Here is a 24,899-nt window from a genome sequence, read left to right as displayed (position 1 = left end):
ATATGTGGTACAGGACAGAGTATGGATTGCATTTGCATACAGGTCCATGTGAAAATTGTTTTAGAGTATTTATGCATAGTACTGAGTCAGTCTGTGGCAAAGTGAGTCAGTGGATTTTCCCTTGGCAGTGAGAGATTTTCTGTCATTGTTTATGAGCACTTTGGTTGAGATTGTCACTTGAGATATTGTCCAAATACAAACGAAACTCTGCCAAAATTTTGTCAAAATCCTTTGAAAGAAATTGAGAGAGTGAAGATGGCAGAAAGTTCAACTCAAATCACACAGATTGTTGGAGAGAAGCTGACCAGAGAGAACTACAACATATGGTCTTAAAGGATGGAGAACTTTATCATGGGCAAAGGTTTATGGGATTATATTACAGGTGAACAAGAGTGTCCCGAGGTTGGTTTGGAACCAAATAGAGAGAATGTTGAAGCACATAAAACATGGCAAGCAGGAGTAGAAGCTTACAAGAAGTGGATCGAGAATTCAAGGAAAGTCATGCATTGGATTTCACTATGCATTAGTGACTTCTTTATACCACATGTGAAGAAGGCTCAATCTCCAAAGGAAGCATGGGAGATACTAGCAAGAATGAATAGCTCCAATACAGAACCATGAAAAGTTCACTTGAAGCAAAGGTTACATTGTGTATGGCGAGGAAATAGATCCATATCAGATTATGTGACAGAGATAAAGCAAATACAGGAAGATCTTGCGAGCATTAATGTTGAAGTTCCAGATGATGACTTAGTTTCAGTGACATTGAATGGTTTGGGACCGGAATACAAGTCATTGGATACATCTATATCTGTTCGAGGACACGTGCCTGATTTTGAAGAGTTAGTAAACCTTTGTTTGCAAGAAGAGGTGAAGTTAGGCAAGTCAGGTCCTTCTACATCAAATAACAATTCCAGAGATCAGGTTTTTTACTCTAGAGGTCGTGGAAACAATAGAGGTGGAAGAGGAAACTATGGTCGTGGAAACAATGTTGGAAGAGGTCAATGGCAAAACCAACAAAGTCAAACTTACAATGATTATAGCCAAAGAGACAGGGGGAGAGCCCGAACTCGTGGACGTGGAGGTGGACGATTTGTACATCCTCAAAGAGATGGATATTGTAACAGATGTGGCATTTATGGTCACTTTGAAAGAGAATGTTACACAAGGCTAAATCAAAATCGTGATCGTGGAGGAAGAGGCCGAGGTTATGGCAGACATGGAGGAAACTTTGTTGGATACAATCCTCATGATCAAAATATATATGACAATAGATTGAGTGGACATTTATTTCCTATGGAGCATGTTGTTGGAAGCATGGTGGAGCCACATCATACAGATGATTGGTATTTAGATAGTGGTGCCACAAATCATATGACATATCATGGTGAATGGTTTGATAGAAAAGAGAAGTTAGAAGAGGATGAGTTTGTCGCTACAGGTGATGATACTATGCATCGGATTACACATGTTGGTTCAGTTCCATTGCTAGAAAAAGACGGGACATACAACACATTGGGAGATGTTCTATATGTGCCTTCAATCACAAAGAATTTAGCATCAGTTGGACAGATGACAGATGAAGGGTTGCAAGTCCGTTTTAATCGTTATGGCTGCTTCATAGAGGAGTTTCACAAAGGCAGACCAGGCAAGATATTGGCACGTGGAAGAAAGAAAGGTCGCCTGTTCTCATTGGAAGCTGGAGATCCATGTTTACACAGTGGTATGTATGCAAATAAATCAACCACTCAAGATAATTGGGCAGAGTTATGGCATAAGAGAATTGGCCATGTCAATTTTAGAAGACTAAAGCATATGCAATCAAATCAAATTGTACGTGGATTACCAAAGTTTGGCAGATTGAATTTTGATCATGTTTGTGAAGCTTGTCAATTTGGAAAGCAATCTCGTTTACCATTTCCAAAGAGGGGGAGAATTAGACAAAGTCCTTTGGAAATTGTTCATTCAGATATTTGGGGACCTTGTGATCATGCTACACCAAATGGTTGTCGATATTTTATCACATTCATGGATGATTACAGCAGAATGACATGGGTTTACTTTCTAAAGGCAAAGTCAGAGGCATTTGAGGTATTTTTGGAGTTCAAAGTTATGGTTGAGAAAGAGAATGGTTGTCAAATTAAATGCCTACATACAGATGGAGGGGGAGAGTACATGTCACACAGTTTTGATGATTACTTATGTGAACAAGGCATAAGAAGACAAATTACTTGCAGATACACACCACAACAAAATGGAGTTGCTGAGAGAAAGAATAGAGTCATAGCAGAGATTGCAAGAGCCATGATGAATGAGATGAATATGCCATTAACATATTGGGCTGAAGCAGTTCATATAGCAGTACACATTATGAATCGAACACCAACAACTGCCATTCATGAAATTTCACCTTATGAGAGACTTTATGGGATCAAGCCAACAATTTCCTACATGAAAGTTTTTGGATGTGTTTGCTATGTTCATGTGCCAAATGAAGCAAGAAAGAAGATGGAGCCAAAGGCAGTGAAGTGTATATTCTTGGGCTACCCAGTTGAAAAGAAAGGTTACAAGTGCTATGATCCTTCGACAAGACAAGTTTATGTCAGTAGAGATGTCAGATTTTGTGAGCATGAACCATGGTATAAACCAAAGCCAGTGATGATAGAAGATGAGTATGAAGAGCAAGAGAATGTGCGTCATGTTGTTGATAAGCTAGGACCATCAACAAGAACTATTTCAAGACCACATATGGCAGAGGAGAGTACAGGAAGTGTCAACCCATGGAGCGGTCGTTTGCGAGATAAGAAGCAAGACGAGAAAGGCAAGAAGAAAATGGTTGAAGAGAGTTTTGGAGATGAAAGCCTCAATGAAGATCATGATTTACCACATTTAAGGACACCTGGCAGTAAGCATATTGAGAAATATGTACCCCCATATGCAAGAGTTGAAGAGAAGAGTGCACCACAATTGAGAAGATCAGAGAGGGTGCGTTATCCAGTTGATAGATTGACATACAATGGTTATATGCGTACACATTATGCATACATGGTTTCACGTGTGCAACATAAAGAGCCTACATGTTTTCAAGAGGCAATTGGAAAATCAGAATGGGAGTCAGCTATGGATGATGAGATGGATGCTCTGTGAAGAATGACACTTGGGATTTGGTTCGCTTGCCAAGTGGAAAGAAAGCAATTGGTTCAAAATGGGTATACAAAGTCAAGTGCAAATCAGATGGTAGTGTGGAAAGATACAAAGCGAGGCTTGTTGCTAAAGGTTATGCACAAACAAAAGGTCTTGATTATGATGAGACATTTAGTCCAGTTGCAAAGATGACAACAGTCAGATTGGTGATAGCAATGGCAAGTTGTGAATATGATGTTAAAGAATATGTCCATTGTGCTATGGGCGGCCGGACACTGACTATACTATGTTGTAAATATACTTTGGATAATAGTTCAATAGAGAAGAAGAGAAGAGCAGCTCGTTGAATGGCTGCTGCAGGGTAACGATTGTGTGTGTGTGTCTCGATGTGTGTTGGTGTGTGTGTCTAGTCTTCTTTCCTACCTTCTCCATCACCTGCGCACTCTACAGTGTGCAGGGCCGCTAGTGCCGAGGACAAGGGCAAGATCGAGGTGCACAAAAGCGGATGGAGGCGGGATCGTTAGGGTCGCGAGGCACCAAGCAGCCATTTTTGACACAAGGACGAGCCCCGGTTCGCAACAGAATGCTCTTTGCGTGTGTTTTTCTCCCTCGCGCATTCTCTGTCGCCCGCCATGGTTGGGGTTGGGGTTCTTTGTTTTCCATTTAGGGGGCCTCCCACAGTCAAAGGGTGGCCACCCTTCAAAGATCTTTAGGGGCGTACCCCCCCCCCCCCCCCCCCCCCCAATTCAAAGAGGCGAAGCTTTATTAACAGGGCCCATTGAACTTAAACTTGCCGATACAACTCTCATGGCGGACGGAGTGCAGAAAAGTTGGATTTAAGTTCAACTTTGGATTTTCTTATGCAAGTTGGGATGCCAAAATTGCCATCAAAGCAATTGGATTGGCGAACCAGTTCCGGCAAGGCTACATAAACTAGCATGCAAGGCATGCAAACATCACAGAGAATTCGATTGTTCTTCAAAGTAAATTGGAGAGGTTGATTATGGAACAAGAGTTCGTAATCTCTCACGTAATGTCGATCAATTCCTTGTTGCCTTTGGAGGAGGCACAAAGTGTTAGGGCATCATGTAGCGAGGAGCAAGGCTCCAAGCCAATGCGACGACAAATTGTCAGATACGAGGTTGGCAATCTCCAAGCCAAAGAGACGACAAATTGCTCAATACGAGGTTGGCATTGTTCACGATTGCAATCCAGGTACGCTTTGTTTATATGCTTGTATTAGATATGGATTGTTGCAATTATATGCTTTCAATATGGCATCCTAATGGACAAGGTGGTGGATCGACGTGGTCAAGTTTCTTCAAATTTTGTTTCGACCTTGAACATGAACACATGGTTGTATATGGCTATATCGGCAATGCATCAGACATTAGATTGGAGTAGGCTCCATATGCCAGGGTATATTCAACCCTTCGGTATGTGAAAGCAAGTCAGGCATGGCCTGTGCTTTATGAGGTTAAGGTACTCGGCCAGGCCAATCACTCATTATTCTTTCACGATGTTGGCAAGCAATGCTAGGAGAGAACTCCTAGGCCCGTTGTTTGCCATCGATGCAGTCAACCTAAATTATGATCCTCCAACAACGGAGCACGGCTCCATATCTTATTTGAAGCATGGATTTCCTTTTGACATTTGGCATAGCGTTTTCAAAGATGCTCATAGCACACGAACTGTAGGGAAACTTGCCAAGATGTCTGCAGGTTTTTCAATCATACGAGGGTGTAACTACCTCACTCAAGCAGCAAATATGGTTATGAACCAGATTTAAGCGATTTCTTATTTCGAAAACTCAAGACAGCTTGAAATAGGAGGCCAACAAGGTAAGTCAATATCAAGTTATGTTTGTTTTTCTCTATGTTTCACTTTTGATTTTGGAAAAGATCTCTCTGCTGTGCAAAGCAACGTGCTTGGGCAGACTCCATAAGATGCCATTGTACAAAGCAAAGTGCTTTGCCTATCTTCATGTGAAGCACGGCTTCTCTTATGTGCCAGGCTATTATCGATTGATTTTCGATCAATGATAATGGCACCCATCTTTGGCACTATGTGGATATAAGCTCATAGTATGCAATGGCGCACTGTGATGTATCCATGCCAATGTAATTGTGCAAGGCACGCATCACAAGGGCTCCCATGGTTGAGACAGTCATTGAAGCCAGAGGCTTATTCTTCTATTTTCTGCTTTGTATGCATGGCATACCAGTACAATGGTTGTCCAATACCCATCATTGCATACGCTTCCACTATAACACTACATACTCTGTCAAGGACAAGGTAAGTAACTGATCTCTTCAAACATTTTTTATGTTATTCAGAAGCAACGTGCCGTGTTTAAAGTTACCTTGGTATGGTCACACTTAGATACAAGGTCAGTGAGTCACGATGTGACTTTTGGTACCTCTCTCTACATGGGCGTGGTACATGTACATAGGATACGCTACGCCTCTCTCTACGAGAGCGTGTAGTTGTACTCTTATAGGATAAGCTACGCTGCAGCTATGATCGGCACGTGGCATACAACACAATTGCCTCAGGGAATTTTCTCAGCTCAGCATTCTCTCTCTCTCTCTCTGTCTCTCTCTTTCCAACTTCTATGTGGGAAAGATGAAATTAGGCATGATTTTTCTAACATCTTTCTATGTCGATATGGTAACAAGAAGGGCTAAGAGCCATATGTTTGTAATCCATTAGTGATTGCTTTCAAGATCGCATGAATCTCTTCAGTTGAGTACCCATTGATTTCAATGGACAAAAAAGCATCTTGTCATTACTAATTTTTTGGGTGCTATTATAGCACTACACACTTTGAGTGTGAAGATCAAGTTGAGCTTTTGAAAGTCTCAAACTTGAAAACGTGTCTCTCTACCAAGGTGTATAGATGAAGCAAGCAATACAGACAGCACGGATGTTCACAAAACTCCTCGATTATGGATTTTGAGTATAGATAAGATCCGGTTGTGAATATGATTCCAACTTGACTCGATCGTCTATTTTATATACAACACTAAGATTGTCTGTACGACTCCAGTTTTGGGGTAAGACTCAACTCGTGATTATTAAATCACTTATTAAGTGTGATGGTCAATTATTGGAATCTTCACACCTATACTTCCAAGGACAGAAATCCATAAGCTGCCAAGGGCTCATGGATAATTTCAGCTTACAGAGTTGACTTAAGATACTATCGGCCTGCTAGTTGAGCAGTTTTCCTGCAACGTTTAACTAAGGGGTTTGACAATGCTAACTTTAACCAAGGGATCTGGTTTGCAAAGGCAAAACACTGGGTTCCATGTGCAATACTACTTGCCTTTCATTAATTTTCAATTAGTGTTCCTAGGCCTTTGCCAACGGGATATTTGGGTAGGTGCTTTTCACTCCGCTACGCATCTGTTTTGGTTTTATTTCTTTTGGTTTGCTTTTTCTACGTAGGATGCATATCCATTTTTGCTCTTCAGAGATGACAAGGTCATGTAAGAGCCAAAGACATTTGGGCTATAGTGTCCAAAATAAGTTTCTGCATTATGCAGTAATAGACCCACTTGTAGGGTTTATTTGGCACATGTTGTCACATGGGATGCAACATGGTCTAGGAACTCAAGGAGTTCGGTTTAGCCAGTGTGGAGCAAGGCTAATGAGGGTCCCTCTCACTCCCGTCATAGAGTGTTTGGAGTTACCTCCACACACAAGTACATCTTGTACTTGTAGGATGTTCTTTTTTCAGACATCCTTAGTTGACACATATTCCACATGTGGCGAATATGAGTCTCTGGGACTGGCACTAGCACCCCTATTTCAAGTATGTATCACGACAAAGTCCCTAGGTGCTGGTCAAATCTATTTTCTAGACCATTTTTCGCACGACGTATCAGGAGCAATTTCAGTGGCCAAAAATTGTCGGATACTTAGACTAATTTGTTAAGGTACAAGTGTTGCTAAACAACATTACAGATGGTTGTTTATACATATAGCAAGGCTATGAGTTTCAAACGTTTCAGCAAAGCTTGCAAATGATTGCAATAGAAAGTATTTAGTTTCTTTTTACAACTATTTACACTCCTCTTCAATGTGTGCTAGACGCATCACATCCGCCATAAGTATTGGCAAGGATGATTATGGATATACAGTTCGGATCTATTTTTTGCTAAATGCATGCACACTAGGTGTTATGGGCCCTAGTGTTTAGCAAAGACTGATTTGGAATGGCATGTGTATTCATCAAGTTGTTGCTTATGAAGCATTTTGCATTCTATGTGCAGTATCTCTATGAGATTACTTTTGGGTCTACCAATCCCCAATAGAGGTCATGGCTCGGTTTGGGTGCTTGTGGACTTTTCAAGTTAACCACGATGATTATTCTTGACATTGTTGATTCGTCAAAAATGTTGTACAATACAGTGATCCTCTTTTACCATTCATCTGGGAAGACTATCTATAAACCGTGGGGGAAACACACCTTTGTATTGTCAGTTATCCAAGGGGATAGGCAGATTACAAAGTGTAATCTTGTGCTGGAGGATATGCAAAGTGCGTACATTAGCACCAAGAAATCCAATTAATAAGAATTTATTGTTCTACTTGGAGTTTGCTTACCATAAGTTAAAGCATATTTGCGACTATGTTTAGTCTCTTCATGTTTAAGTCAGGTTCTCAACCTAGAACACTAGTTATGGTGGGGTTGTTTACTGATGAAATTTGTGAAAAAATCAAGGACTTAAATTTGGTTGATGAGTTATGTTAGCAGGTTAATTTCATGAAAAGTGAAAGTGATACTCTTTCGGGTACATCTTTGTTGTGATAACTCGTTTAGCATGCTTATGTGCGTTCTAAATGGAGTCTACACACTATGATTGGACAGGAACTGGTACCACAAGATGGTTACAAATGGACAACAATGTGGAAAATCAAGATGCTACTCTTGGTTTCATTGAACCTCCTACTAAACCATGTTCCGGTCAGGCAAACAGCTGGATCCCTGAAGGATCTCACTATGGAAAACATTAGTGTCTCATCACTTGTTTTCGAGGACGAAAACGCTTCTCCAAGGGGGGAGTAATGTCATGCCAAGGGCAATGCCCAGTGGTCAAGGACCAGGTCCAAGGGGCTGGTTGTGAGTGTGGATAGGGAATGAGGCTCAGGGGGCTATTTAAAGGGAGGTTGGGAGGTTCATTGTAGGCAGTTCCACCCAGGGCTTTACAACATCATCCAATGACCCTAAAGCCTATTACTAAGGAGCCAAAGATATCTGAGATGACTTTAGAAAATCTCACCAAGGCCATTCAAGAGAGTCTTAGAGAAAATCGTGCTACGCAAAACAATTATATGTATCCAATAAGGAAGCAACAATGGTGCTTAGTATGCTATGGTCCTCATAGTACTAGTGAATGCCTTACTTTTAGAGTAAAATTCAATGGGAATTGCAATGCCTATGGGAGGTATGGTCATCAAGCTAAGGATTGCATAGTATTTAAGCGCGCGATGGCCAATAGACCATAGCATGGATAGACACACCTTGAGTGCCTGCATTGATACCGGCCCCACCTCTTGAACAAACGTCACAACAGATGGTCCCTAGGGCCCAAAATGTTGTTCAAACAACACCCTTACCACCTCCAGTGCTAGGACCGCAATCACCACATTCGAGAATCACTTCTGTGAATCAAATGGATTGTGAGTCATCTATTGCTTGTTTGGAAGGCTGTGAGGAAGATATAGACCCTAATATTTCCTATGGGATTGATGTGCTTGAAGAAAGTCCATAATATTATATGGAGGACTATTGGGAACAAGTCAAACCTGTCTATCAAGTAGCTGCTCTTGCTGCAAGAGGCCAAAATATCAATTACACTGCCAAGAGACCACCTCTTCAATGCTATGAGTGTGGAGGTCCACATCGTGTAGCCGAGTGTCCTATTAGGCTACAAAGAACGTCACACTAATGCAAACCAATCAAGCGAGCACGTCTACAATGCCGATACTCATGTGTAATTGATGTGGCATAGATCATTTGATTTCTCAATGTCCGAATAATCCAAATGCACTGAAGATCACACCATTAAACTAGATTGAGGTTATCGAGGATCCATCACAAAGTACACCTGTGGTACCAGTAAATGTACTCACACGATCGATGCTCCAAAATTTTCTTTTTTTTTTGAGAAAAGAAACACGGCATCAATTGCCCAATCTCCGAAAAAGAAGAAAACACGAAGGAAGAGATCACAAAAATCAGCGAAGCTAGACCCCAATTCAAAGACCAACATAGGGACTGGTGACAACCCCGTATATATGAACAAAGTTGAAGAGGATTCTGATTCAGGTGAAACCATGGAGACTAAAATGACCACTAGGAAAGAAACCAACAAGGAAGATCATCATGAGCCACAATGGCAAGGACCCAAGAAGAAGATAGGAACTTACCCAAACCCTACAAAGGAGATCGAGCAAGTCAAGAAATCAAGGAGTTTGGTAGAAGATACCCAAAAGGGTCTAGAGCCAGCACCTAGGCAGATCCAGATTACAGACACATTGTTCCCTACGCAACAACAACCTCACAAAGTCCATAGACCCCTAGCCATACCTAGTGTCATCCAAGAAGAAAGTGACTTGAAGTCATGGGAAAGTGGATGTACTCACTTGTTGTTGGAAAGAATGTTTATAGACGGACTACTTGACCCTATCGAAGAAATGGCAATCCCATCTTCCCAACGTCAAGGGACTGAAGCCCAAAATAATGCCAAATTGATGTATTTCATGGCTTCAAAAGTTAGAACCACCATCATGTCCAAACTATATGGAGACCCCGAGCTATTTTTAGCTCTTTGAGCTTTCCTCGATGGAGAACTGAAGGTTGGGCTACCACAATTTGCACAGATGGATGGATCTAGGGAGATGCCAATAGAGGAGGAACACTTAGATCCACAACCCAACTTAGATGAGAACCCTGTTGTAGAAATACATGTTAACAAGTTGAGACAATACTTTGAGGGCGATGAATCCAATGCAACCATACCAATCACTACCAAGGGATTAACTGTGAAGGGAACCCTTGATGGTGGCGCTAGGGTTAGCATTGTGACTAAAAATTGATGGGAAACTATTGAAAGACCTCACCTTGGGACCACAACCATAATAGTAAAGATGGCCAATGGGTCTATTGTTAAACCTATTGGGATGCTAGAAGATCTCAAGATCAAGGTCTTTGGACATAAAATAAGAAATACCTTCATTGTTATGGATTTCTCCAAGCACACTATGACATCTGAGATGATCTTAGGACGTCCTTTCATAAGGGAAGCAAAAATGGTGCATGACTGGTCTAAAAACCATGTCTACTTACAGTTCCAAGATTCTGTCATTCGAGTGGATCTTGTAACTGGTCGAGTACATCCTCTAGGAAATAGATTTAGAATTGATCATATATCTGACACCAGAGTTCACTCGGCCCCATTGCAGCATTGTTACACATGTAAAATGGACATTGATGTTGGGGAAGATTCTCCTCATATGGATGTTCTACCTAGCATGACTGAGTCTGACAATGTGGTTTGGGTCCACCTAGCAACAACCATAGACACTTGGGGAAATAGGGTAACAACGTAGGTAACACATGAGGGGGATGAAATGCCACAACTCGTACCTTTAAATATGATAGGAGCAATGCATATAGCTTCTGACAAGACTCATCCTAAGATAACGAAGAAAACATACAAGTGGGTCCCTAAAGCTTCTTTAGCGACCATGGTTGATGCTAAAAAACAAAAGCCTTGTAAGAAACATCCCACTCGCCCTAAGAAATGTAAAGAAACGTTTGCGTTGGATTCCTAAAAAACTCTTGGAAGCCCAAGGCTACTATGAAGGAAATGATCAAATCTAGGTGCCAAAACGTAAATTGTGCTCTCACCTAACACCTTACCCATGTGAGCCCAATCCTGTAGCTCCAAAATGAATTGAAGATCGTTGAGAGGAAAAAAATCATGGAATGCTACACACCCACTCCAGAGCTAATTTGGGTAGCGAAGAAAGAACAATTTTTTCCACCTAGCTCAAGAACAGGGAAAGTCAAATGAAGCTTCTTGCTCTTCATGTAGTTCATATACAAAAATAGAAGCTTTGACACAACCTCCACCTACATTGTGCATATCCATACAAACAAAAAGAATTTGTACCTCCCGTTGTAAGTTCACCACCTACAACAACGTTGTAAATAAAATCATGAGAGAGTACCTTACCACCCTTGCAACTAGATGAAACGCATAGGGCGGTCAAAAACTATTGGTTAAAGCCTTCACTTATAACAACTTGGAGCAATTGGTTTCAAAGGGTGACGACATCATTCCAAAAGGTATGATCTACCCAAGGAAGGGGGGAGTCTTCATTCACGCCAGCCTATTGAATTATTTCTCTCTTACCCTTCTTTCCTTGACCTTGAGCTTTCCAATTTTAGGGATTGTATATATATACATATATAGTAACTAACCACCCTAGTTTAAAAAATAAAAAATAAAAATGAAAATATATAATAAAGAGCAAGAGCAATTAGCAAATGAGTGTGCACAATACTAGTCAAAATCATTGACCCAGATCTACACATGTTACATCAGGTACACTAAAACAGAAACCTATGTCATCAAACACCTAACCATCCTCTATTTTTGTTCACAAATATGGCTGATTCTTACAAATATTCTTTTTACCTGTACCAAGTAATGCATTTATGTTATCCTCATATTTCCTCTGAATGGGATTCAATTGAAACACTCACTTGTGAGAGAAATGTTGAGGAGTTAGAGTGGCTGGTCCGCCTCTTGACTACGACGGATCCCTATTCTATCCCAGGAAGTTCGCCCAATCGCCCAAGTTTACCCTTTTGCCCAGTTGAGTATGCACGCCTCGTGACATTCCTAATACTATTCTACACGGATGAGGACGAGGACGATAATGGTGATTGGACAGACGAGACAAACGAACTTACCGAAGAGGATTACACCTACCTTGATAATGAGGATGGCAGTTTAACCTTAAAGCTACCGATCGAGCTCTCCAACCTCCACTTTCTTTGATCCTCATCACTCAGTGATGGATGGTAGGTAGGATTAATACGATAGGAGTGTTTTTGTTTTAGAGTTTAGTGAATAGCAAAGTTCTCTTTTCCCACTGATGTGCCTCCGGAAGGTGGATGTTTGGTGGTGACTATTGTGCAATTTGTGACTACATAAGGATGCTGTTGAGCCAGCAGAGGATCACAACCACATTTTTGCTCACACCCATCATTTTGTAACCATTGATTGTAATAAATGTCTTTCCGACATTAATTTTGATTTGAGCCATTCATTAAGTAACGGGACTCAATTGAGTTTCCAGCTTGTAATCCCGAAGTAATTTCACCTGTTGATGTAAATAATTAGAGATGTTCTCACCTCCAAGGCTGAGGTATATAAGCCAAAGTTTTTGTAACCTAAGGAGATTCAATTATTAATCAAAGTGAGTTTTGAGCGCCGTGACTGTGTCTGAGAGAGAGAGAGAGAGAGAGTCTTATCTTCTTGCTACGCGAGCTACGGGGCCGCCATTGGAGAAGCGACACCGCCATTGTGTTAGCAACGGTGAGAGCTACGCACAGATATCAAGAGTGCGCGCTATCGGCTTCTATGTGTGGTAAGTTCCTACGAGCTTCGGTGTGAGTTTTCTTCCAACTCGTGTGTCGGAATAGAGCGTGCAGCATATCTATAGAACCACAACGAGTAGAGCTACGCATTAGTACCATCGGGGTCAAGTTTCGGTCACCTGTATTTTTCGGCCTGTCTTCATACGCGTTTGCCGCACGGAGTGGTTATAGGTTGATTTTGCAGTTCAAGTCTTTAGGATGTTGTTCTTACCTAGTGTATAGACTTCCCCTTGAGTTTGAGATCGATTCAATGATTCTAGATCCTGTTTCGTATAGCATTCGTTCGTAGTACGGATTTCAGTCACTTGCGTGTTTTAGAACTTAGATTTGATTTCCTTAGTAGTGATTGTCATTAGAAGGTCGAGTAGGTGATTTGACACCCACCTAGTTGTTTCCATGCAACTGCGGGTCAAGCTCCGTCCTCGTCTGACAAATTCTGTTGTTGGTTGAGTTCTCGCTATTTAGCTTCCGCTAGCGACGTAACCGCCTTAACATTTGGCGCCGCTGCCGGGGATGAGAGCCCTAAGTAGGTGACCTTAGACTAATCCTACGAGGTGAGTCGTATAAACTACTTTGTATACTTTAGTTAGAAAAGATCTAGGAGTGGTGGACTCCGAAGGTCTCGAGAGATACTAGGAAGTGGGGTATTCCTGGGTCTTCCGTGTTGACATTATTTTTAGTTTAGCTTAGATTAAATTGTTTTTGATGGTGTTTAAGTGGTTGTTGACATAAAAAGCATTTGCTACTCCTTGTGTGGTAGTAAATCTCTTTATATTTTCAATTGCAAAAAATCCATTTTATGATTAGAAGTAGCTTAGGTAAAGCCTGATTTGATCCTGATCTAGAGCTATCAATTGGTGTTCTATTTGCTTGATGTGTTTGGTTGCATGTTAGATCACTGAAAAAGTCGCTTTGGTAGTGAAATATGCAATAAACAAAGTTCAGAAAAATTTTCTGTGTAACTGATTGTTGCTGAGCACTTAAAAGAGCTATTGGAAGAGTTCTGTGCTGAAAAACTGGAAATCTGCAACTTTAGACATCATACGCGTATGATGTCTTAGGACCTAAACAGAGACTAAAATTGAAAATTTGACATTGCCAGAGTGTTTAGAAGGGGGGTTTTACCCTAAGATCAACTTAAAACAAGAGCATTAACACTCAAAGAAACCCAAAAAAGACAAGTCGGAGTCTAAGAAACGCAAAGAATAGGAAATTTTGGATTCAAATCTTGTTTTTACATTCAAACCTGACAAAAACACTTGAAACTCAATTATAAACATTGGAGAAGGCTTAAAACCAAAAATAGTCAAAATCTGGGACAAAAGACATCATACGCGTATAATGTCTTTTGGCACATCCACTGCTTAATTTTGATATTTGACCTGACAAGATTGTTACAGGCACTGTAGGAAGCATAAATATCAAGTTTGGACCCAAATTGATGAAAAAGACATCATACGCGTATGATATCTTTGACCTAATTTTGGACATATTTTGATACTTTGCTAACACAGATCCATTGTAATAGCTGTCTAGAGGTTATATTTCAAGTTTCATCCCATTTGGATCACAATTGACCCAAAAAACAAGTCAAAAGCGGAAAATTGCCAAGAAAAGCCTAAATTAGCTATAACTTGCTCAAACAGAGTTCAAACTGAATTTTGTGAGTGAACAGAGCATAAAGGGGCCACTGAGAGTGAGCATAACCAAAATAGTCAAAATCTGTGAAAAAAGACATCATACGCGTATAATGTCTTTTCCAGCATAACAGTAACAAAATTCTCACTTGATGAAACAGAAGTTGTCCAACTGACAAGATTAAACAATTGACCAAGTATCAGTCAGTTTGGATCAATTCTAACCACAAAAACTTGGGGAAAACAAATTGTCGAGATGGAAAAGTTACAGTCCTTTAGGGGAATTGATGAATTTGAGATCGGGCAGGAATCTCCGGAATAATCAACCAAAACAAGGGGAACCAGCAAGTGCCATATCAACCGAGGGAAGTGTAAACCAAAGTTGGGTGCAACCATTAGAGCCGATCTTTGAAGGAAGTGTCTCTGATACTTCTTCGGAGAGATCTTACGAGATTTTCACCGAAAACTTGGAACACTTGAACCTGAACAACAGAGAAAATATGGCAGCAGGATCATCAAACCCTTCCGCCACCATGAAGCTATTGTTCATAAAATACCAGTACGACAATGAGCAAGGTGCCAAGATCTACAAAGATGGAATGGACCGCTATTGTGTAAAGATAGAAGATAGACCTAGTGAGTTCAAGGACTTAGTGCCTGTGAGCTATAGCGGAGATAGATATCTAGATGACGAGGGTACCATGTACTTGGTAGTCCTAAACCCTAACATTGTGGACAAGTGGGGATTGATGGGCACCAAAGCCAAAATAGATGAAGAACTCGAGGAGAAAGCACCAATAATGAACTTCCCTAATGCGAGGTTAAGAAGAGAGAATGAAACTACAAGGATCAACACTGATAACATCTATGTGGGGCTATACAAATATAATAATGGGGAGCAAGATCTCTATTATAGATGTGAAGAACCCTACACCGGAGAGTTGACAGACCAAAAAAGACTTTATGTCTTTACCTACACAGAGGGATCGGAAGTGAAAATTGCCGCTTACGATAAGTATGGCAGGCAATACTCAACAATGGGCAAGAAAGAATTAGAAGGATATACATACTTTGGGGGACCACTACATCAGTATTATGTTACTTCTAGCTCACATAGACCAGCACCAACAACTGGAGTGCAAAACTCAATGACAACAGGAGGACAAAGAACTCAGGTTGCTGACTCTTTCAGTCAACCTTGGGACTCGAAGCTCGGACCAATGGGATCATTACATTCCAGAGAGTCAATGGAGACGAATCGAGGTAGTGCAGTTCCAATCCCCACCTATACCACGCCAGGTCCAAGGTTTGAAGCGGAACCATCACATTTACCTCCTAGTAGTAGATTCAGGGCGGGGGAACCGACAAGGGTAACCCATGAAGTCCATGATGCTAGAGAAAGCTTTAGCCGGGACACAGGAGCAATGAGACTGGTAGCAGACCATAGACGTATGAGACCATCTCAAGTAGCCAAGTGTATGCCAAAGAAGTATGGTGGTTCAGGAGATCCGTATGCACATGTGTCACTCTTTAAGCAAGTCTTAAGAGCTGAGCAGATAACAGATTTCCATACACAATACGAGGGATTTGGTCTTACTCTAGAAGGTAGTGCATTGACATGGTTTCAACCAATGAACATTGGGGGATTCCATGACATTGACCATTTGCTAAGAGAGTTTGCTGAGGAATTCTCAAAACGAGGGATTAAGCACAATACGGTCTCACAAATATATGCTTTTAAACAGAGAGAACACGAAAAAGTGAAGGAAGCTTCACTTCGCTTCAAACAATACATTGAGAGATGTCCAGTACGTGAACGACCACAAGATGACAGACTATCTGTTCTCTTTATTGAGGGACTGAGGAACGACACTCTCAAGAAGGACTTGCACTTGAAAGCTTGTACAAGTTTCGAGCAAGTAACGAGAGAGGCATTGTACTTAGTGGATAACTGTACGGTTTATGGAGAGGTGTCAGCGGATACAGATTTTGCATCCAGTAGCTCCTCCTCCGTAGCGAGCGAGACTACCACTAAAAAGAATGTTCAAACAACAACCATGCCAAATGTAGAGCAAATGATAGAAGATGCTCTAAAAAGGATGGCACCATACCAAAAACCATTGCCAAAAACACTGAAATGGTGTGCTATTGAACAAAAATGGACAAATCATCCAACAGAGGAGTGCTATTACAACAAAGGGTATGTAAGGGAGCGCCAGTATGCACCTCCTGCACAATTAGCACCACCTCAGATACATCCAGTACCTCGATACCCAACGGGAAATGTACCAGGACCTATGGGGATAGAAAGACCGCAACCGGTATTGGGATAACAACCACCTTTACCAGGAGCAAGACCAGTGGGCATTAGATATGCACCAACCTTAGAGAATCAGGAAGAACAAGCCTTAGTGCCTGTTCAAGCCTATTATGAAGAATCGGGTGCACACATGTCTCCGACAGTGTATTACCCACCAGAAGAACCCAAACAACCAGAACCATGGGGCATGATTGGGAATGTTGGAATACCAACAATTACAAGTGCTTCTGATGAAGAGAGATACATTTGGACGCAAGAACATTGATGTTCATAGCTCATGGAGGGTTAACAGGACAAAGACCATCCTATCCACAAAGGACGAATCAAATGGGACCAAGACCAGCACTAGGACCCTGTTACAAGTGTGGAGGTGACCATCTGATGAATGTTTGCCCACATACGGAAATCATTAGAATTAACGCTTATTGCACTGAGTGTGGGGTTACTCACTTCATTGAGGATTGTTCAAAGAATCCAAACAAAGTGCAAAAGACGACATTGAATATGCTAGAAACTATTCCTACCAGCAGTGGGTCTGAAAATGAAACTCTGATACCAACGCAAGTTGTTACTAGAGCTCAAGCTAAGAAAACCACTAGAGAACCTGAGAATGGAAAGTTAGCGACTGAAGTGGTTAGTCAAGGACCGCGGAGTCAGAAAAACACATGGAAAGCTAGAAAAGCACGCATGAAGTTGAGAAAAGAACGTGAAGACGCTATTCTAGCTGAGGAACTAAAGCAAACTAAAGCTAGATTAGAAAAACTTGAGAGTCAAAACGGGAAACGAGAGATGAGCCCGGAAAGAACGAAACAAAAGAGTATCAAAGAAACAACGAGCTTAAGCTCAGGGGGATCAGTGCTAGTCGACAAAGTACACGAACCATTGGACGCACTGATGAGAGCTTACGAAGCTAGGTTAAAGAACAACCAAACACAAGAACAGAGGTGGATGACATACCCAAACGCGGAATTGGAAAAGCAGAGACTTGAAATGTGCCAGAGAATGATCGAGACTGCACAAGCCTTATTAGAACCACCAAAAGAAACAATGAATTGTGGAAAGGAAAACCCAATTCAGCAAGAGACTATCGTTTCACGGGTAGCTGAAAAGACTCCTAGTGCACAAAAGCCTGAAGATACACAAAAGGATGACCGCATAGTATTGAACACAACCGATCAGGAGATAGAGAGTTTTCATCCAGTCATACAGAGGATTTACGGAAAAGATGAGGATTACAATGAATTTTGGAAACAAGTGAGAGAGGCAAACTTTGCAAACGAGCTAAGTTCCAAGCTAATCAGACAAATTGGGAAAAGGACATCAGGAATCCTCCCATAGTGGAATTTGAGGCAGGATCTCAAGTGGACTTGGATCTGCAATCTTACTGGGGAGATGGGGGCTCTGTTAGAACAATGGAGAGCAAACCTCATTCACTGAAAACCTTACCTTCATACTTAGGAGAGTATGAAGCAAAATCCGAGATTAGAGCACTTCCCTCACGAAAAATCTCATCAGAAAAAGTCATGGACTCGCAGGGATTGATAGAGATTTTGTCAACACCAGTGACATGCACTATCACTCTAGCTGAGCTTTTGAGGCTAAGACCACATATGTGGACCACTGTAGGAAAATGCTTGGAGAAATTCGGGATAAAAGATCCAACATCGAGATTGCAAGAGAGCATTGAGGAGCTGAGCAAGCCACAAAAGAACGCTAAGCCTGTACCCTTAAACAAGGTCGGAGAGTATTGCGAAGGTGAAGAGGGGAATACAACCTTACCAGTTGAATTCCAAGGAGTGAACACAATGGCAATAGTAGACAGCGAAGCTGGGGTAGCCATAGCTACAAAAGAAATCTGGAAAAAATGGGGGAAACCAGCAATAAGGAAGACTAGGTTGAAACTCCAATTAGCAGATGGACACATGGAGAAACCTATGGGGTTATTAGAGAAAGTTTTAGTGACTTCTTGCGGCATTGAATACGAACATACTTTTGCTATTGTCGATTTTGCCAAGGAGAATAACTATGATATCATATTGGGAAGACCATTCATGAGACAGTTGAAAATGGTCCAAGATTGGGGCTACGATCACATATACTTGAGAAATATGGAAACCACTACACGTGTGAACCTAAAAGACCATAGCTACAAAGATGTGAACCGAACACCGGTGGAGGAGTTTGATTCAGCTACTTTGGCGGGATCCGAATTTCCAGCTTGGTTAGGTAAACCCAAGGAGTTATGGATGTGTGGAGCTTCAAAATGTGGAAGTCTGAAACGAGAAGAATGTGTTTTAGAAAGGGCTATCGAAGACGAAACTTATGTAGGAGAACCCTTTCCAGAGGACACGTTTGAACCATTAGAATGGACACACATTCTAGCAACCCTAGATGTTTGTGCAATTCCGGATGGTCCCACAACGAAATTTTGTGACAAGGACGGGTACGACGTGGTTCCGTATTTCATGTTGAGAAACAGAAAAATCAGAAAAGAACAAGCGCAACAGAGAATACACGGAGTCCAAGTTAAAACGTAGAAACAAGTACCGAGAGCTCAAGAAAACTCTGAAGGAAGTTTGGACGACAGAAATTAAGAGTGGAGAGGACGAAAACGTCAAAATCAAGGAAAACATGGATGTTCCCTCTCACTATAGGAAATTCACAATAGAGGATAGGAAGGTGATATTAACCCCACCTATTCGAGAGAGAAAGGAGAACGAATCTTATGACGGACCGGAGGATGCAAAAAAAATTGATTTAGCAGCTCCAGGTGAGACGCCTAGACCGGTGTACATAGCCACAGATTTGTCTCCAAGCGAGGAAGAGAGACTTTTGAGTCTTCTCAGAGAGTATAGGGATGTGTTTGCATGGTCTTATAAGGACTTAAAGGGAGTTGACCCATCGATATGCCAACACTCAATCCCACAAACAAGACGCAAAGCCTAGCAGACAGAGACCATACACATATAATGATACTTTTGCTAAGCGAATCAAGGAGGAGATAGATAAGCTAATGGAAGCTGAATTCATATACGAGATTGAACACACTGATTGGGTATCTCCGATTGTGGTAGTACCTAAGAAGAACGGAAAACTCCGAGTGTGTGTCAACTTAAAGAAAGTGAATGCTGCAACAATCAGGGACAATTATCCCCTGCCGATAACTGATCATGTTCTAGAGCGTGTATCAGGGAAAACAACATACTCCTTTCTTGATGGTTTTTCAGGATATAACCAGCTAGCCATAGCACTGGAAGATCAACATAAAACAGCTTTTGCAACGGAGTGGGGAATTTATGCTTATCGGGTTATGCCTTTTGGTCTAACCAATGCTCCCGCAACCTTCCAGAGGCTGATGACGCATGCTTTCAAAGAATACTTAAGGCTGTTTCTCGAAATATACATGGATGACTTATGTGTACATTCTCTACTGAGAGATGAGCATCTAGAACACCTAAGAAAAGTATTTGAGAAATGTAGGACATATCGCATTTGTCTCAATCCTGAGAAATGTGTGTTTATGGTCCGACAGGGCAGAATTCTGGGACATATTGTCTCACAAAACGGAATATCCACGGATTTAGAGAAGATAAAAGTTATAGTGGATATGCCTAGACCAACCAATGCGAAACAAGTACAGAGCTTTATGGGACATTGCGGATATTATAGACGATTCATTTACATGTACGCTATAATAGGCCAACCACTTTACAGGCTAATAGTGAACTTTGAATGGACAGAGGAGTGTGAGGAATCATTCAAGAAATTGAAAGAGGCACTCATTACTGCTCCAGTCTTGAAATCACCAGATTGGGAGAAGATATTCCATGTGCACATAGATGCTTCTGCATATGCAATAGGATGCATTCTGGCTCAGCCAGAAGAAGGAAACATGGATTTTCCTATCTGTTACGCCAGTCGACAGCTCAACCATGCAGAGAAGAATTACACCACAACAGAGCGAGAGGGATTAGGAATGATATATGCTGTGAAGAAATTTCGGCATTATCTTCTAGCCAACAAGTTTGTGTTTTTTACGGATCACCAAGCCTTGCTCTACCTAGTGAATAAACCATGCAATACCGGGAGAATAGTGAGATGGTTCATTATCTTACTGGAATTCGACTTCACGGTAGTAGTAAAGAAAGGAAAAACACATCTTAGAGCTGATCATCTTTCGCGATTGACGAATGGAGAAGACCCTATAGGAGTAGATGACGACATGCCAGACGCGTACTTGTTCAACATAGAAATGATACCTAAGTGGTCTCAAAATGTCGTTGACCTATTAACCTATGGAGGAGAGTTCGATAGAAGAGAATACAACCTGAAACATATTGCTATTCAGCAATCCAAGAATCTTCAATTGATTGCAGGAAGGTTGTATCAATTGGGAAATGATCATGTTTTACGACTATGCATCAATCCTGAGGAATATAATATATATCTGCGCGAAGCACATGTTCAGGAATGTGCATTTCATTGTTCAAGAAGGAACACATATAGGAATTTGTTACAATTGGGAGTCTATTGGCCAGGAATGAAAGAAAGCGTACATGAATATGTCACAGTATGTATTGTATGTTCATCAAAACCGCCAGCCGAGTATTCAACATTATATCAGATAATGATCGCTCCAAATGGAGTCAGTATATTGTTGAATATCTCACAAATAGAACTTTCCCAGAAGGAACGTCAAAAGCTCGTCAGAAATCTGTAGAGACAGAAGCTAGAGATTACGCTTTAATAGGAGATCAACTCTATAAGAGAGGTAAAGACAACCAGCTTAGGATTTGCGCATCAGAGTCTGAGTATGTGATAATCCTGGAGCAAGCTCATGGAGGAGTAGGTGGAGGCCATTTCTCAGGTGATAAGACAGCAAAACTTGTCTTAGCCGCAGGAATATGGTGGCCAACATTACATATGGACGCTGAGGAATACGTTAAACGGTGTGATGACTGTCAGCGGACCAAAGTACCACTTAAAAGAGATGATATGCCGCTTAGACCAATGATGGGGGCAAGAGCTTTTGCAAAATGGGGGATTGATTATGTCGGACCCATTTCACCTCCTGCATATAAGACTCATGCACAATACATCATTGTGGCTACAGACTATCTAACAAAGTGGGTCGAAGCAAAGGCAACTCAAAAAGCAGATGCCAGGACCACGGCACAATTTCTATATGAATACGTCTTTGTACGATATGGATTGCCAATAGAAATTGTGAGTGATCGAGGCACACATTTCATAAATGAAGTGATAGAGATCCTTCTAGATGAATTCATGGTAATCCATAGGAAATCAGCCCCGTATCATCCACAAGCAAACGGACAAGCTGAAGCAACAAACAAAACCATATGCACGGTCCTTACGAAGATTGTATCTAAGTCGAGAACTGACTGGGACCAGAAGTTGCATTCAACATTATGGGCATATAGGGTAGCATATAAAACATCAATAGGAACGACCCCATATAACATGGTTTTTGGGCTAAATGCTATCTTGCCAATAGAATTCTTGATTTCAACCTTAAGGGTGGCTAAGGATCTAGAATGGATAGGGCACGAGCTCTCTGATAGATTAGATGACCTGGAAAAGCTAGACGAGCTTCGCCTAAAAGCAGTAGCTTCCATCTACGCTCAAAAAAGGCGACAAAAGGAATTTTTTGATAAGCATGTGCGGACTAAAGAGTTTAAAGTTGGGGACTATGTCCTAGTTTACACTCTGAAACAGCATGCTAAGAAGCTTAAAAAGCGAGGGATGGGACCTCTGGTGATTAAAGATCTATCACCAAGTGGAGCCGTCAAGCTTGCTACATTAGACGGAGAAGAAATTCCCAATTGGATTAGTGGATGCAGAGTGAAAAAGTATCTGTTGCCGCTAACACAAGACATGCTTCTCAAAATACATCAAGAAAAGCTGCGTGTCCAGAAAAAGAAAAAGATTGAGGAGGAAGCGCAAGCCGAGGCGAAGGAAAGAATCGAGAAAAGAAGACTACTGCGTCAGAAACAGCGCAATGAAGGAGCAATACAAATAAACGCAGTTAGTATAACAGAAATGGGGAATGACAAAGAAGAACCCATCATTGAATGCAAAGTAGGAACCAACCAAATCAAAGCCAGAGCACTATTGGATTCAGGAGCTCAAGCTAACCTACTTTCACTCAGTTTGTATAGACAATTGACAAATGACACTAAACTACAAACTGCCAAGCAAGAGTTAAAGAGTTACTCTGAGAATTCAATCAAAACTGTCGGATGCACAGTTTTACATATACAGATTAACCAATATGTGTATCCTCATATGTTTTACGTGGTTGAAGACCAAGCTACACAACATCCATTATTGCTAGGACAACCATGGCAGAAGCAATATAATGCAATGATTGACTGGAGTTCTAATTCAGTGCTTTATCAAATACGAAGGTGAAAGTCAATCAGTTAAGTTCACCAAAGGAGAAGAGCCAACTCCAAAGGACGAATCCAAAGACAAAGATAAACAACAACCAGAGAAAAAGAAGAAGATATGGCAACCAAAAGTTTCTATACAACCGGATTACTCTTCGACGAGGAATTCTCAACAGTGGATAAGGAAGACAAGCAATAATATAACAGCTCAACCTTGGAAAACAACGGAGTCAAAGTTGGTATGGAGACCAAAAAAGGCTGTGCTAGAGAACAAAAAGGTGGAAAACAGAGTCTTCAATACCAGACAACAGAGTGATTCCAGACAATCCAGGACAGTGAAACAGATCTGGATTCCAAAGAAGTTCATGACGGCACAAAGCTATAGCAAGCAAATTTGGATCCCAAAGATTTGTAAGAAGGAACTCCCTTTAATACAATCAACGGAAACTCCTAGGTATTTCAAGGCGAGGAAATCAACACACAGAACAAACCAGGTTTGGGTCGTAAAGAGTTTGTGGCAAGCACAAGCAAAGCGGAAGCAGATTTGGATTGTGAAAAAAGACAACAAGGTAACGAAGAATCCATCTATTGATTCTACTACCGAAATTGCCAAAACCAACCCAAAACCCGACCACCAATCCTTCAATCAAACAAAGAGCAGCTTTATTGGAAAGACTGTTGTATCATCGCTCTACAATTACATTGGGAACTTATGACCAAAACAACTACAATGCTTCACCCACAGACACTTCATAGTCGTCCGGGAGGACTCAGACTAGGAGGGGGGGAGGTATACAGGAGCTACAAAGCAGCTACAAGCGGGAAAAACAAAGAAAAACAAAAATTATATTACAAGGGCAGTGTCTTACATGATTTTGCAATTTTTTATGTTTGATTGCGGATATTGATAATATTTATGCCCTTATATACCTTGTTTTGCAACAAGAAGAGATCAAATGATGAATTTGGGTCTCTAGATGTGTAAATATCACTAAATAAGAGTGTTTTTGGAGCTAAAAAGTGGAAAAAAGTGGTAATCCAAGTCCAAAAATCACAAAGAAGTGTATATTCATATACACAGGGTTACCAGCTATTTATCGTGTATGTTTGGAATTTTTGGCTTCAATTTACTATTTTCCTTTATTTTTTATGATTTTCTTAATAAAAGTAAAAGAAAAATAAAAAAGCAGGTGAAATGAGATCGGAAAAAAGAAAAGAATAGACGGCGATGATCCTAATGACAAGGGCAACCCATGGTAAAAATGGGGTACAATTCTGAAAAAGTTGCGGAAAGCCCGAAATGACAGAATTTTGGCAAAGTGGACGGATTTCTCAGAAACAGGTCAAACGGAGTCCAAATTGAGAAATTTCAAATCCTAAAGTGCATTTCACGACGAGATAGGAGCACATGTCAAATTTGGTAACAAGTGATCCGGGAAGCCCGAAGTTAAGTATTTTTCACTTCACTATCAAGCTCATTTCCACTATTACCTTCTTGGAGAGAGCAAAGAGCACACAGGAGCATCCGACCTTCTACCGCCTTCTACGACTGCTACGAGAGCTCAGAGGACACCAGACATGAGAGGTAGACTCGTTGCCATAAGCTTTTGATGCTTATCGTTAACTTTTGTCGCGAAAACTCACCAAAACCAAGAAACAAGAGCAGACGGGGAATGGGGAAGAACGCTAGGTAGGGGCACAACCGC

Source organism: Adiantum capillus-veneris, chromosome 6 (assembly GCF_014529385.1).
Source record: "Adiantum capillus-veneris isolate H3 chromosome 6, ASM1452938v2, whole genome shotgun sequence".
NCBI lineage: Eukaryota > Viridiplantae > Streptophyta > Polypodiopsida > Polypodiales > Pteridaceae > Adiantum > Adiantum capillus-veneris.
Note: the sequence above shows the minus strand (reverse complement) of the source record.